Source organism: Rhinopithecus bieti, unplaced genomic scaffold (genome assembly GCF_001698545.2).
Source record: "Rhinopithecus bieti isolate Rb0 unplaced genomic scaffold, ASM169854v2 scaffold_1624, whole genome shotgun sequence".
In the NCBI taxonomy this organism is placed as follows: Eukaryota; Metazoa; Chordata; class Mammalia; order Primates; family Cercopithecidae; genus Rhinopithecus; species Rhinopithecus bieti.
Genome location: NW_016803776.1, coordinates 487,989 through 500,814, shown reverse-complemented (window position 1 = coordinate 500,814; position 12,826 = coordinate 487,989). Strand labels below are relative to the sequence as shown.

General features: G+C 36.1%; 1 pseudogene; it reads left to right on the top strand.

Annotated features, from left to right (window-relative positions):
* The first annotated feature begins 205 nt into the window (after window positions 1–205).
* On the top strand, window positions 206–770 carry LOC108515629 (60S ribosomal protein L12 pseudogene; annotated as a pseudogene).
* Window positions 771–12,826: the final 12,056 nt, after the last annotated feature.

Sequence of the window (12,826 nt, the reverse complement as noted above, 5' to 3'; positions counted from 1 at the left end):
GAATCTTCTCAGAATTCTTGCAAAAAAAGAAATCTATTATTTAACTTCATTTAACTCAGTGCTTCTCAAATTCCTTTGGTCACTGGACCCCTTTATTACATAATGCTTCTTAATATACTACAGAAAAGAGGCTCTGCAAAATATACTTCAGGAAATACTGAGTTAAATAAATGTACATATCTGCTTTCAGCTTTTGTGTCGGAGGAGGCCAAGGTGCAACTTTCTTTAGTCATCCTGAATCCAGGTTCATCTGACACTAGCGACCTCCACCATGCCACCAAAGTTCGACCCCAGCAAGATTAAAGTCATATACCTGAGGTGCACCAGGGGTAAAGTTGGTGCCACATCTGGGCTGACCCCCAAGATTGGCCACCCCAGGTCTGTGTCCAAAAAAACTTGGTAATGACATTGCCAAGGCAATCGGTGACTGGAAGGGTCTGAGGATTACAGTGAAACTGACCATTCAGTACAGACAGACCCAGAATTAGGTGGCACCTTCTGCCACTGCCATGATCATAAAAGTCCTCAAGGAACCACCAAGAGATAGAAAAAAACAGGAAAACATTAAACACAGTGGAAATATCACTTTTGATGAGATTGTCAACATTGCTCGACAGATGCGGCACTGATCTTTAGCCAGATAACTCTCTGGAATCATTAAAGAGGTCTTGGGGACTGTTGAGTCTGTGGGCTGTGATATTGATGGCCGCCACCCTCATGACATCATAGATGATGTCAACAGTGGTGTGGTGGAATGCCAAGCTGGTTAAGAAGCACACAAAAAAAATATTTCAATAAAGGATCATTTCACAATTAAAATAAATAAATAAATAAATAAATAAATAAATTTACATATCTGTATATGGAATGCTTTGCTGCTGCTTAAAACAATATTAAAGAATATTGATTCCATGGCATAAGTGCTGGTGATAATAAGTGGGGAAAAAAGCAGGTTACATAAGAATGAATATTTTGCTAGCATAATTTTGGAAACAAATGAATGTATGTGTGTTATTATGCCAAAATAAGAACAGATTTGATCTTGTGGAGATGGAATTATTGATGTTTTTTAACAAAAAAATTGTGCTGCTAAATTTACTCAATTGGCTATAATTAATAAGCATTACTTTTATAAGGAAAATGCTGTATATTTTAACTTTTTATCTTAAAATAATTTTAGAGTTGCAGAAAGGGTACACAAAACAGTAGTTTTCATATGCCTTTTCCTCAGGTTCCCCTTGTATTAACATCTTGCAAAACCACAGTACAATAATCGATAGCAAGTAATTAGCATTTTATATAGTTTGACTGTGTCCCCAACCAAATCTCATATTGAATTGTAGTTCCCATAATCCACACATGTTGTGGGAGGGAGCCAGTGGGAAGTGACTGGATTATGGGGGCAGTTTCCCCCATGCTGTTCTCATGATAGTGAGTGAGTTCCATTAAATCTGATGGTTTTATAAGTGTCTGGCATTTCTCTTGCTTGTACTTCTGCTTCCTGCTGCCTTGTTAAGAAGATCCCTTTCTTCCCCTTTGCCTTCCACCATGATTGTAAGTTTCCTGAGGCCTCCCCAGTCATGCTGAACTGTGAGTTAATTAAACCTCTTTCCTTTATAAACTGCCCAGTCTTGGGTATTTCCTTATAGCAATGTGAGAATGGACTAATACATTATTGATGGGATATTCATTTGAATTTCACCAGTTTTCCCACTAACGTCTTTTTTTCTGGTTCAAGATCCAGTCCAATGTTCCACATTGTATGTAGTCACGTCTCCCAAGTCTCCTACAATCTGTGGCAGTTTCTGTTTTTCGTTTTCTTTAATGGCCTAGACACTTTTAAAGAGTTCTGGCTAGTTATTTCTAGAATGTGCCTCAATTTGAATTTGTCTGATATGTTCTCAGGTTACATTCATGCATTTTTGACATTTTGGGGAAAATGTCGCAGAAGTCATGGTGTGTTCTTCTAGGTGCATCATATCTGGATTACATGATGTCAATATATTTTATTACTGGCCTTATTAACTTTGATCACTTAATAAATGTCCCATGGGAAGATATTTTGCAGCTATTCCTGTTTCTCATCACACTTTTTGTAACCTACTAATTTTGGTATCCGTTAATAATTCTTGTCTACCAAAGTTATCACTGTTCTATTTGCCTAATGGTGATTTTCTGTTTTCATCATTCTTTCCACATTGATCGATTGGAAATCTACTGTAAGGAATATTTATTTATTCAAATATTTTATAGGTGTGAACTAATGATTGTTTATTTTATTCATGAGTTTTTTTTTTTTTTTCCTTAAACCATCCCAGATTTGGCCATCAAAACCCCTTCAAGTTCATTCCTGCTTCCTTGTAACATGTCCCCATCCTTTTTATGAGCACTTCTTTCATTTCTGGCACACAAGATATTACAAGTCATCTTGTACTTTCCCTTTCTCAACCCTCTAATCAAATATTTATCCAAGGAGTTCTGGTTCCTTTTATTGGAAAAACCAATATCTAGGCACTAAGTGTGCTCTTTGCTACTAGGGTATCATTGTTCTAGGCCGTCTCAGTAGACAGAGCTAGAAAATAGACAATGTGTACTCACACACATTCACAGGGAAGCATCTTTATCTTTTTATATATTTTATCTCTTTATTTTATATCTATTTTTATGGATATTTTATACTATCCATCTATCTTTTATCTATCTATCTGTCAGGGTTTTGCAGAGAAACAATCAATAGGAAATATGTATCTATATAGAATCAGCAGCAAAGATATATCTATATATAGAATCAGAAGGGATTATATATCTATTATAGATATAAATAATATATAGATATAATAATATATACATTTTATATATATAATATATATATCTACATATATCTTATAGATATCTATCTATCTAGGTATCTGATAGAATGTATGTTTATATATATAACATTTTAACATATATCTATCTAATAATATTATTTATATAGTATTAACATGTATCTATAGATATCCAGATAGATATATGTTTATATATAGGTATTATATAGACGATTATATTATATATAGGAGTATATATAGATTTAGGATCATTTAGATAATATATAGATGATATTATCTATATATAGATATATAATTTAGATAATATATCATAGAATCAGTAGGAATTGATATACTATATATGGATATAAACAACTATATAGATGTAGATAATAATACATTTTATAATATATATCCTACCTATACCTATCTATCATTTTATAATATATATCTACATATTATCTATATAATTAAATCAACTAGATATATAGATATAGTAGATAAGACTATATACTATTTAATAATACTCATATATACACTAATAATAATATAATAATATATACATAACACTAATATAATATGTAGATATAGATATCTATATATAATAGGTATCTATCTATATAGGTATCTATATAGATAAATATATATATAGGTATCTATATCTATATAGATTTAGATAATTGTGTGAGCCAATTCCTTATAACAAATATATATATATATATAATACAATAAAACTCTCTCTATATCTATGCATATATAGAGAGATTTACTATATGGAATCGGCTCACACAATTATGGAGACTAAGAAGTTCTACAACCTGTTGTCTGTGGGAAAACCAGAGGTGTAGTTCTAATCTGAGTCCCAAAGCCTAACAGCCAGAAGAACCAATGATACAAGTCCAAGTGCAGGAGAATACTGATGTCCTGGTCAGGCAAAGAGAGCTAATTCTCCCTTCTGCTACCATTTGGTCTATTCAAGCCTCCAAAAGATTGAATGAGGCCCACCTACACTGGGGAGTGCAATCTGTGTTACTTAGTGCACCAATTCAAATGTAATGTCATCCAGAAACATTTACAAATGTATAATAAATAAATTTTAATCAAATATCTGGGCACCCTGTGGCCCTGTCAAGCTGACACATAAAATTAACCATTATTCTATTTATCTATCTGTCTGTCTGTCTATCTATCTATCTATCTATCTATCTATCTATCTATCTGTCTGTCTAATCTGTCTACCCGGTCTATATAAACCATGATTTTATGCTGATTCCTCTAATTTCAATTAAACTACAGTGTTCTTTCTAGCCCTCTCCATTGTCTTACTTGTTACCCTTTCTCTGATAGTGAGGGACCTGGTATTCATTATCCACAATATATTTGCTTATTTGTTCAATCCTGGAACACACATGAAGAGTTTCAGGATTGCTAGCCTTTATCTCTGTGGGGGGGAAAAAAACACTTAATTAGCCAACTTGAATACAATATTTGTGTAGAATTCATTTCATTTTTAGCCTCATAATATACAGTCAAAACATGATTTGACAAAGTTACTTAGGTTAGTTCTTTTCTTCTCCTCTCCTTTGGCATAGTTGTATTATTAATTTATTAATTTGTCATATATTGGAATCACGTTTATTATTTGTATTTCATTGGGAATCTCCTCACATCTTGGTTGATTTTAAATTTTTAAATTTGTTCTGGAGATATGCTAAATATACTAAGAATCAGAACTAGACATTAAAAATGATATACTCAGAGAAGAGTCATTTTCCATCATCCTTGCTACCCCATACCCAGTGCCCCATTCTTTCCACCCTGTTCCCATCGACCCTTTCAGTAACTATTGCCAGTAGTGTCTAGTTTATCCTTCCTGTATTTCTTTTTCACAACCTAGCAGATCCCAATATATTTTCTGATATCTCTGTCTTTCTTTAAAAACATGAAAGTTAGCATGCTATAAATATACTTTATGCTTTTTTTTAATGTAACAGGATATATAAAAATTACTCTGTTTTTTTACAGTTACATGGTACTCTACTGAGTGAATGAGCCATAGTTTATTCAACCAAACCACTCTCCTATCTGAGCATTTTTCTTCCTAATATTTTGCAATTACAACCAATGCTAAAATGAATAACCTTTCATTTATGTATTTACATATTACTGAACATATATTTTCAGTGTAGATTCCTAGAACTGGAATTCCTGGGTCAAAAGTAAGTGTGTATATAGTTTTGACAAGCATTGCCAAATTATCACCAAGAACGGTTGTGCCAGTTTGCATCCTCATCAGCAACGCAGGAGAATGCTTGTTTCTCTACAGTCTTGCCAACAGAATATGTTGTCTGCTTGTTAATTTTCACCGATCTAATAGGTGAGAAAAGGTATGTAAGTTAAGTATTGGTTTAATTTGCATTTATATAACAATGATTGGTGGTCTGAACTTTTTTTGTATATCTAAGGGCCATTTTCTATATTTTTGTGTGAACGATCTCTTCATGTCTTTTTTTTTTTTTCATTTTCTTAGCATGCTTTTTGTCCTTTATCCCTCAATTTTCAAGAGTTCTTTATGTAATAAGTAGATCAATTTTTGTCTGTGTTATATGTCGCAAATATTTCATCCCTAGTTTTGGTTATCTTTTGGTCTTTTTAATATGGTGTTTTTTGTCCTGCAAACTTTTCTTTATTTTATGTGATCAAATTGACTAAACTTTTATTTTGCTTATAAATTTAATGCATATTTTTAAACATGTGCCTGTCCCATCCCTGAAAGTCTTAGGCATTACTGCAGCACAAAAGAGAGGAAGAGCTTACTTTAGGAGATTTTAAACCAGAGAGAGTAGGGAAGTGGAAAACCCTAGCACTCTGAAGTCAGGTGGATTCCATTCCCACCTAGTTTCAGTGTCTTCTTTTGAGCTGTGGGACCTCTGGAAAAGTATTTAACCTCCCGGAGCCTGGTTTTTCTCATCTGTAAAATGAGATAAAACCTACCTTGCACTGCTATGAGGATTTGAAGTGCTTGTTTCAATACATGGCACTAAGGAGACATGTTATTATTATTATTATATTCATAATATATCAAATGCCAAGTGATAATTTAATGAAAACCTCGATAGGTGTCTGATTTTTTTTCTCAACATTATCTCATCAAGGCACCATCACTTCCATAAGAACAAAGAGTCTGAGAGATTTTCACCCATTCACCTGTGTGTTAACCACAATTGTTCTTTTTGCCCTCTGAAATACTTTGTCTTTTGAAATACTATCGTGTCTCTGTTCTATAATGAATTCAGAGAAAAGTTATGAGGATAAAGGAGTTAACATCCATAATGCACGCTGAGTTGGCAGATAAGAGCATCAAAATGAGTTCCAGAAAGAATTCTAATTAACTCAATTTATTATCACCTTATCTCTCCAAAGCCCCTTCTTGCCCCTAGCCTCAAGTTGAAAGTTTTGTGGTCATTCCCCAAAGGACACATACTCCTTCGAACCAGGAATCAGTTGGCACTGGTTATTGTCAGTACCCCAAAGGTACTCACTAGAATTCCTGTTGCCAAATGTGTTCTTCCCTTAACAGGCAATTCCTTTTTAGTTTCCCTATGAAACTAAACAGAAGCCCATAGGGAAGTCTGATGTCACCTTTGATTTCAATACCATTCGAAGCAAACACAACCAAGACTATTTCCTTAATCTTTTGGCAGCTACTTCTTCTAAATTATCTGAACATGATGAAGTTCCCATCTACCAATAAGTTAATCAGGTGGGTGTGTACCTTGATAGAGTACAGATGTCTTGCAGGACAGAAAGAATATCTAAGGGTCCATGGATCGGAATAGATTTTTTTTATAGTTAACTGATGTTTGTTTTTCTCATTGCTTTATCCCCAATGGAGTGATTTGGAAATAGTTGTTTTTCTACCTTTTGCAATTCCTCAGAGCTTCAGGGCACAAGCAACGGATGGGGAGGAAAAAGACAGGAAGGGAAAAAGGGAAACAGCTAATTTGGATTGCAATTCTACTATAATCTATGCACTACACTAGCTACTTAGAGAATGTATTATTATTATTATTGTTATAGACATAGTTTTCCTCTGTCACACAGGCTGGAGTGCAGTGGCATGATCATAGTTCAGGGTAATCTTGAACTCCTGGGCTCCAGTGATCCTCCCACCTCAGCCTCCCGATGAGCTGGGACTACAGGTACATGCACTAACATGCCTGGCTAATTTTTAAATTTTTTGTAGAGATGGGGATCTCTCTATTTCGCCAGCGTGGTCCCAAACTCCTGGCCTCAAGCGATCCTCCTGCCTTAGTCTCCCAAAGTGTTGAGATTACAGGCCGGAACCCCAGAGATGTATTATTTTAGTGGCTCTCAGTCAAAGGGATGCCACCCCCAAATGGCATTTTGAAAATTTGTGGAACCACTTTTTTGTTGTCATAAAAATTGAAGAGTACTGCTGCCATTTATGAGGTGGTATGTTATATAATAAAAATAAATATTTTGTTTTTTGTCCCCTGTTTCTGGCACAGGGCTTCTAAAACTCTTAATCTCCCGAATGATAATTATCTTTTGTATGCTAATGAGATGTTTCTTGGCGTGAAGGGCCAGGGCTAGATAGCTTCAGGATAGAAGCTGGTCACCACAAAGACCAAGCCATGATTAGAGGGTTGGAACTTTCAGCTTACTCCCACCCCTCTGCACCAGCCCTCTCTAACCTCTGGAAAGAGAGAGAAGCTAAGAGATTTCAGTTCAACCACCAATAGTCAGTGATTTAATCAATCATGCCTCTGTTATAAAACCTCCAAGAAAGTCTCTAAACAACAGGGTTTGGAGAGCTTCCTGGTTGGTGGACACATCAATGTGCCAGGAGGGAGGTGTGCCAGGCCAGAGAGGGCATGAAAGCTCTGCCCCTCCCTTTCTCCCACTGCAAACTTTGCCCTACACATCTCTTCCATTTGGCTGTTTCTGAATGTATCCTTTATAACAAACTTGTAATAGTAAGTATAGTACTTTCCTGACTTCTACGAGTTGTTATAGTGAATTTTGAAGGGTGGCAACTCCTGTATTTGTAGTTGGTTGAATAGACGTCTGGGTAGCTTGGGCACCCCATTTGCAGCTGGCATCTGAAGTGGAACAGTTTTGTGGGACTAAGTCCTTAACCTGTGGTACCTGCACTAATCCCAGATACTGTCAGAATTGAATTGAATTGTTGGACACTTAGTTGGTGTTAGAAAAAACTATACAAGTGGGAACCAAAAATGCATTATGCTCTATAACCTGCAATGCCTGAAACAGTTGTGCATGAGGAAGAATTATCCTTCATGCTACCTGAATTTCAAAGGGCCCATTGGAACAGCTTTGGAGGTAAAAACTTGTTTGCAACTATCTAGGCCTAGAACCTGCCTTCATTTTACTTACGAAGTATTTTTTGCCTAGTTTTTACATTCATGGTTTTTACATACATATAACTTTCCAGGAATGCAATATGATGTAAGCTGAAGAGACCACACTTTATTTTGTGCTCTGTGATACTTGAGTATTAATAGTATACACCCATACTGGTCTCCATTTGTACCTGTCATATATATGGTGAAAAATGTAGGTGCAAAATCACATCACTTAGTTATATTATCTAGTGTAGTTGTACCTCAGCATTTAAAATTTATTTCGTTATAAATTTCTTTTATATCTTTATGTCACACGTGGGCACTATATAGATTTTTTATTATGTGTGTATGTAGGTTCCATAATTTATGAATTTTCTCTCAAGATAGCAAAGGAGGTATTTGCAAAAACAATTGCAATAAAATTATTATAGCATTTGTTCCAAAAGGGTTGAGACTCACTGCATTCTTTTATCAACTGAACACAACAATTTTGAGAAGATCTCTTATTAACCCCATCTTGTAGGTGCAGGAACTCTAGCTCAAATGGTTAACTCTCTTGCCCAAAGCCACACAGCCAGTAAGTGGCAAAGCCAGGAGTCAAACTGTTTCTGTTTCCAAAGCCCTGAACTTGGTGAAAATAAGAGGACAAAAGACAGAGGGGTGAATTAAGGCATAAGGATAGAGGAAGAAAGGGGAGAAAGGGAAAATAGAGGAACAGTATGAGAAAAAAGATACAAATCAATTTTTGTTTCAATTGTTAAACTCTATAGAGTACTTTAAATATATGTAAAAAGTTCTCATTAATAATGTTGTATGATGTCGGCTATGTACAGGGTATATTAAAATGTTGAGGATACAAAATAATTTTTTAAGAATATGACATAATCCTATCCCTGAGACATTTGAAGCTGAGTGGGGATGGTAAAATGCATTCTTTTTAAAATAAATAAATGAATAAACAATATGACCCAAGATACATTAAGTGCAAAAGGAGAGAGGTAACATCATCTATTCATCTAAATGTATCTAGTTTCTAGATGGCCTTTCCCTTCTCATGCCATAGACAAGAAACAGGAAGCTAAATGGTTATGTGCTCAATGGAAATGTTATGTGACTAGCACACACATTTTTCCCTCCTAAGTAATATTGATTCTTGAAACCATGGTTGATTCTGGCTTTATAAGATACAATTTAACACCAGCTTTACATTCCATAGTCAAAGCCTTGAGGATGCAAGGACTTTTACTAGAAGAAGATACAACAGCCCCAAAAGTGTGGATCAGTCAATTTGCCACTAAATGCATATCATGCTTTCTGCCATGTCCAAATGTCGCGGCTATCACAGGGCACGTGACTAGTTCGCTTCCTGATCCTGTGCAAAGCTATTGGTTTTATCACTCCTGACCAGCCCCCAGGACTTATTGTAAGGGGAACTGGAGTCTCTTTGTCCAAGTGGGTTGTTTTTTGTTTCAAGGACTCACAGGCAGAGGCAGATTTCTGTGAAGTCAATGAAGCTTAAGATTAAGGACCTCTTATTTACACAGGTCCCTCCTAAGACCTAGGGAGAGGGCCAACAATAAGTTCACATGGTCACCCATTTGAATAGCATTTCAAAAGTAAGATATTGTCACTACAACTGGTTAAGGCTGTTGTCTCTTTCCACTTGGGTTCCCCCTCCCTCACATGTCCTTTTGTTTCAGGGGGCAATGGAGCAGCCATGGGTATTTTCATCTCCAGCCAGGGAGAACTTGAGATGAAGATACATATAGTTTGAGTGTAGTTTGAGTGTAGTAGGATATATTTTTGTGGTTTGCATTCACTTCTGTACACAGTTAAGTAGGTTTAGCTATCCTGGGGTAAAAATGTCTTCCAGGAGTGTTTCTTTCCTTGACTGTGCTGGCTCACCCATCGTCAACTGTGTCATGAAGATACAAGACCAGAAACTGTGTGCACTACCAGTGTCATATAGTACCTGACATCAGATGTTTGTGACTAGTGTAGAGAAGCAAGGTGTGAAATGTTTAGAGCCAGAAGTTGGTCTATGGAAAATTCTTCCAAATCTTAGAGCTCATATATAAAAGAAACATGTAGAGGCTTGCCCGAATTTGACAACAATCCTAAAAATTTATTGATATTACCCCTCACTGATGTAGCTAAAAAACCTTTTCTAACCTACCAAAAGTAAAAAAACAAATTCTGATGATAAAGACAAGATTGAATTATCTTCTTATTTTTGCTTTAGAAATTAATACTACAAAATGATTGTTAAATAAGAGTTGATTCAAAAATGTAGGAAATAAACATAATAAAGAGATTTGTTGGGCAATTAATAATATTATCATGTTATTTTCTGACTTTTGTGATGTCTGGATTATTGTTAGCTTTTAAAATCTATACTTTATTATGTTTTCTATTTAAAATAAATTACTTTTGCACCTAACTTTGTAAGTACTTTTATATTAGTTTTCTTAAAGAGAACCTCTCAAATTGTATAAATGTCGGCTCTCATAAAACTTGAATTCATCCCTGTTCATGAGGCCTGGCTTAGCTATTTTCAAAGTGCTGTTAGGCAAAGATGGTTAGATTTGTTTTATACAGTAGCAGAAGGCTAGAACTTTAATGATGGGAGTTATAGGAGGACAGATTTCAGGTCACTTTAAAATATATTTTATATTCAGAGACTTCCGAAGGTGCGGAGGGAAGCTATAAGAAGCAATGAGCTCCATGACAGTGGAGCTACTTAAGGAGAGGCTGCACAGTCATTACACATGGCCATCGTCTCCTAGGCTCAAGCTTAGAAGACTGAGTGTTAATGAGCTTTCAGAGATAACACGCTGCAGAATCTCTGCTTCTACCTGTCTGTCGTACTCTCCTGCTCTTCCTTATGTCTCCAATTTTGTTCTCACAGTAGAATCTTGGGGAGGGTGCTGAGAGAGATGGGAATAATGAGAGCAGAAAACAAGAAACAACAATCTTTTTAGGAAGAGGAACTGAGGGCTCAGAAGTGAGATTAATAGCATCGCATGTTCAGCAGTTGAGAGGGTATCCACAGCAGACAGCTTCCAGAAACACCTCTGCAAGCTTCTCAAAGACCTAATCACGTCCTGAGGGAAAGGCTAAGCGACTCACTAACGGTGGAGGCAGTTGCTTTGACATTAACCTTTTCAAAGGGTCACTTCCACACCGTGAGCCCAACATGCCACCCAGAAAATGTAACTGAACATCAGTTTTGCTTTTCCTCTTGCTTAACTGTTTTAAATGTCCTTGAACTGCATTTCTCCATCAGGCTTAATTTTATGGATTGTGGATTACATTTACTGCTCAGCACTTCTTGCTCAACCCTGGACAATCCCAGACCTACTGAGTTGTTAACTCACATGGTCAGCATTAATGTCTGAGACTAGTTATAGCAAATGACTGTAGCATAGCGCGATTAACACCTGGCCTTACAGCGTCCCAATGAAATCAGCACTTTGGTTCTTCTTGCGCACCCAGAAAAAAACCCAGGAGTAATGTGAGAGTAATGACTTGTGTTAACTGTGCTTGTCTTCCAAAGAGTTCAAATTTCTATCCCAGTCTTACTACCTCCCTTGTCTTGGAAATTGTATTTGAAAGCCATAGAATGGCTAGTTTCCCCATCTTACAGGCATGTTGTAGAATTCCATAGAAAGATTGTAACTTCTTCAAAATCACACAGAAAGTCATTATGTTATCCTGCTTCTTGTTTTGTCTTGTTATGTTTTTTTTTTCACTAGCCCAAGTCACTTGGCTATAATAATTCCAAAAAGTGGTTGTAGAAAATACAAATGGTTTTTGAATCATAAGAATCGTAAAGCTGAAAAGGACCCTAAGCGATATTTATTGTTTGCACCTTTATGTTTCAAACATCCTCTCAGATAAAGTTGACTACAACTTGCTACATGTATGACCACCTTCAAGCTACCTTATCTACTAATGGAAATGAAAAACCCCCTCATGTCAGATGAATGAATCCAAGAAAGTAAAGTATGGTGAGTACAGCTAGTGCCTGAAACTCACTAAAGTCATTACTAAAATATTCCCAGTTTGGTATTAATAACTTTACCAACTTTTCTGTTTTTTTTTTTTTATTTTTTCAACCCCATTTGGTATAGATTGTTGTACTGTGAAAGTCTGTCATGTGCTAGGATGCTCAGGTTAAGAATGTCAGCAGTTCTATTTAGGAGGAGGGGTAGCTGCAGCTGCTGAGGGTGGGGGGAAAATTCTGAATGTCCTCTCTTGATTCACTCAACCATCCCTCCCATTGCTCCCGTGAAGGGGAGGTTGACAAATTCCTGATATCAAAACTAGCTGTCAGAACAACATAGGGTAATAGCTGTCCTTGTCAAATGTACCAATTAATTCACCTGCTGGGATAATTGATAGACTCCACAATCTGGCTGAGGAATGAAAGTTGAAGGCATTACTAAGTCCATTTCACCTCTGAACAGGTCTTGCAGTAGAACTGGGGCTGTCAGAGTTAGACAATATCAATAAACCTTTACCAAAACTGAAGCTTGATTTTTAAAAGTATGTGTGTAGACAAGGGATGGGAGTTTCTTCAATCAAGTGTATCAGTTACTATGAGATCAGTTCCCAAGAATATTACCA